General features: G+C 34.2%; 1 pseudogene; it reads left to right on the top strand.

Annotated features, from left to right (window-relative positions):
- Positions 1 to 3,472: 3,472 nt before the first annotated feature.
- Positions 3,473 to 4,168, top strand: LOC127846185 (uncharacterized; annotated as a pseudogene).
- Positions 4,169 to 4,580: the final 412 nt, after the last annotated feature.

Raw genomic sequence — 4,580 nt, 5'->3', positions numbered from 1 at the left:
AAACAAACAATTAAAACTGTATGTGCTGCAATATATATTCCACTGGATATATTTAAACGCATTTTAACAGACAATAATATGAAGAAACTCACCTCCAATATTCATGTTATCTTGTTTGGCGTTCCGTGTCAAGACCTCATCGTAAGCCTCCGCACAACTCTTTACATATAAACGAGTGATATTTGAACGTGTCATAATACAATTGCAATCGCTCGTTCTCAGTGTATTAAATGAAAATGCATGAAGTTTCGATTTTGTAACGTTTTATTTTTATTATTTATAAAAGTAATTGCATTCAAAGAATTTAGATCTATTCCCCAGTGAGAGAAATAACACTAAGGACTTTAGACACCTACTGACAATACGAATACGTTTATGAGTAATCATCGCGTGAAATCGATAGAGTTACAATGCGTTATACAAACAAATCGATTGATTGACTTGGTTTCTTTGCTTTATGTTCGTCAATTTAATTGGGCAAAACGTAGGTCGCTTGTTTAAATTTTAAAATGCATGACGCTATATAACTGTATGGATGTCCGAGAGCTTATCTTTGTTTGCCTTTGGACCCCTTTCGAATATCGGTTGGTTACCTTCGTATTTCTTTTAGTTTTTAATAATTGTCGTTCTATAATACGAGTACTGCATTAAAGTACTGATATGTAAATATATCCATCTACGGCATTGAATGGCACATTTTCAAACTCATGAAATAATATAAGAACAAGTCCATTTAATCCACAAACATGCAAACACGAAATAACGACATATGTCACAATTGGCAACATGCAAACACGAGAGAACGTTAAATTTCATAATTGTCATTCTTGTGTGGTCTTCAAAACCTTTCTAGGATTAAAATTGACATAGACAAATACAGTTATTCTTGGATTATGCCTATGAATTTAATGAAACTAAGATAAATTGTTAATATATAGACAATGATACAATAATCATATGAAATTCATCAAGTTTCACAATAAAATATATTTTTTAAGTTAAAACTCATAACGTGCATATATATAAATAACATCTAATGTCTGTAAATAAAAGTTCATCCCGTTAATCTTTTGAAAAGAAAACATGTTCCAATGTGTTTTTTGATTACCGATTTAAAACAAAAAGTTCTAGATTAAGACTAAGAACATTTATATTTTCGCTTAACAATACAGTTATGGAAAATGTATACGCGTTATTTCTAAGAATGATTACGAATACCACCCCATGTGTGTCATGCTTAATCATCCCTATCGCGTTATGCAATTGACGATGAGCTGTTCATTCTTAAGCTATAAATAAACTTCCAGTTCTGTCTGATTATCGGAATATGTTCTATAAAACATGTTTGGGCAAGCTATAGTAGGGAGGATTTAAACATTGGCACGACACGATTGCAGTCAATCCAATTTCAAAATCCATTGAGACGAATTGTTGTATCACTATGATCTGTCGCACTTGCGTCGTCTGAAAGGCACAAAAAAGAGGAAATATTGTATGTGCATGTCAAGTGCGCTATTAGACGACCGTTGTGGTATATGATGCGGTGTCTCTGAAAGCCGAGTGTATAATCGAAAGCTCTGTCGCAATCAAAGATTACACCGCGTTCCATTCATTCCGTTGTAGTTCTGAAATTAAACAGAGCTTTAAATCATGAATTGTAATCTTCAACGAAGAACATCCATTTATAATCAATAATAAGTGCACTGTTTACTTCCGATAGCGCTATGTGTAACCTAGAACAAATATTGTTGCATAAGACGAAGAATTAAGTATGATATTTTTCGATATATTACAAAATGCTTAATTGCTTTTAAAGAAGTTTAGAGTTATTAGCTATACCAATGCGAAGGATGCGTTGAAGACATAACTGTTTAAGTTAATCTGTGCTGCCATTCGTAAGTCCTCTGTCTGGATGGACAATATTATTTTGTAATGCCTAATAAGTTACTCGTCATTGTATAACGCGACGACATTACTTAATATGAAGTGTGAGTCGATTAGTTGTGGTTAGTGCAAATCAACCGAATGAGCATATCTGCCGTTTATAATTTCAGCCGACTGTTTACTACATTGACCACACACTTCACATAAACACAAGGCTGTAAATTTAAAAAGCGGACCGTTGAGTTATCTGACACTCTGCGCCGGATTTAAGTACCGGAAAAATGCCTTTTATTGAAACGCCGTATTTCTATGAAATGAATAAGACAATTGACAAGAGTGATCACGCTAGATCATGACTTATTTTGTCACCTGTACAACATTTGGAATACCTTTTCTCGCATTTTTATATGTATAACAGTGCCCTTAATAAATAATTACAGAATGACTGTTGAATAAATGAGCTGGCTTCTTTCGACTATTGCATGGTGCTGTAAGGATTACGCACCGGAATGCAATCAGATGTTAACGATGAGTAAACGCATCAATACAAATACTTACCAAACCAACACCCCAACAAGTTAACAGGCAAATAAACACTAACATTTAATAACGTCTTTTAATCAAACATATAACAATTTAATTTTTCGCCGATCATTTTGCTAGCTTGAAATAGCATGCACACTAGTATTAATTTACTTTTGTATATACTGCATTTAATCTGCGGAACAATCCGAAGAAAATCCTGACATTCGCTTTTATTTTGCATGGAAATAAATGCATGGTATTATCAGCTGACCTCGAGTAATTTACTTGTAACAACTCGTAACAAAATAGTCAATTAAAAAGGATATGTAAGGTTACATTAAATTAACTCGTTTGTCTTAATTAAGCGTGTATTTTCTCTAGTTTTATATTGTAAAACGTCTTGCTTGTGTTTGACAGGAGATTGCCGATGTGTATTTGGACACGCGTATACAAGACAATATAGATACAAAGATATACTTTGACTTTACTAAACATTGCATTTGAATACAGTTTTTCTAATACGTTATGTTTGTATGGGAGGCTTTAGAAGACTTAAAGCCTCGAAAAACGCGATTTATTGATATTAAATAATTTTCTGAAATATCAACTAAATAAGGCAATAAATAAGGTGTCAACAGCGACCATTGACTATACGTATTTATGCGAATCGATCGGTTCCGGTTCGTCGCAAAGTATTACAGCATGCGGTGAGGCAGTTTTTTTTATCTTGGTAAACTGAAAGATTGTGATACTTTCCTGCTCAGAACAGTAAAGATCTTCCTTGTATCAGGCCAGAGTCTCGAGTCATTTGATATTCGTATTTAGATAAACGTCAATTACACAGATATAAACGATTGTAATAATCATGGGCCGTCAAGTTTGGACCAATTTTAATTTTATCATTTCCTGTGCGCTTATTTTACCTTTACGCCAATCCATTTTTGAAACCTTGTAAATTGTACCTGCTTCATAATTGTATTTGACAGTACGTCTGTCTGTTACCTTGTTTACACAAAGTGTTAGGATTGAGCTGAAGAATGATTACTTAGCAACGATCCCAGACATGAAACCCACAGCAAAGCTTGTGGGGTTGATAACAAGTAATCAAACAGGAATGTACGCTAGCAATTCTATTGTTGAAAATGGCATTGTAAACCGCTATCAATTTCGAAACATTGATTTGAAAGAAAAATATACGTATGTTATCTGTACAGAAGTGAAGTAATGAAGCGATTAACATATCCTCTGTGTACTTTGATATTCTGTATTAACCGCTGTACATTTACATTTTGTCTTGTGTTTTCAGGCTCATTTAAAAAGGATGACACACCAAATAAAATGGAAACGGTTTTAGCTTGGTTTATGACAGAGATTTGGACTATACGACAGGTTTTATAGAATATGGTGTGAGGTACCAAAACGATCGTCTTATAGTACCACTGACAGGAACATACAATTTCTACTCTTTATACGTCTGACGGAAAACAATGACTCTCCCGAGGAACGGGTTCAAGATAGAAATGCGACATTGATTCAACATGCCATGTACACGTGCAATATCAAGCTCGGACAAGATGTCGAGATCGCGTCTTCTATTCAAACACACTGGCAGTCCACAAATCGTAAATTTAATGCTTTCAGTTCACATATTTCCACCTTGTTACAATTAGAAGCTGCGGACGAGGTTTCAGTCAAACTAAGTGATATATCTCTTACCTCATATCCTGGTGATAACGTCTTTGGAATCCACATGCTATGACGCGGTCAGCATGCAAATAAAATGCCCACTTATGGAACTGCGTGCCTGCCGCGTGAATGCTTTTACAGAAGGCTACATTCGACAAAGTTGTCCAAATTTTCAAATTTGGTCCGAGTTGTTTATCTTCAAAAGCGCCATGCAGAGTTCAAACTGTACATAATGTAAATAAAAACAAGTGCAAGTAGATGTTTATATGTAATAGTTGATGTACATAGTTAACACTGAACTGTACATTACGATCATTTGCTCATATTATAAATACTGTGTATCGGTATGTAGAAAAACATTATTCCTTCGCTTTAACTTATGTGTGTAATGTTAAAGCCTTTCTTACATCAGTAAAGTATAGGTAGAGACATTCGCAATTTAACTAACAAAATGCTTTGTATGTCGTTGACTTCAATTATATAAA

This window comes from Dreissena polymorpha, chromosome 9 (assembly GCF_020536995.1).
Source record: "Dreissena polymorpha isolate Duluth1 chromosome 9, UMN_Dpol_1.0, whole genome shotgun sequence".
Classification (NCBI taxonomy): Eukaryota; Metazoa; Mollusca; class Bivalvia; order Myida; family Dreissenidae; genus Dreissena; species Dreissena polymorpha.
The sequence above is the reverse complement of the archived record's forward strand: the minus strand, read 5'-3'. Positions and strand labels throughout refer to the sequence as shown.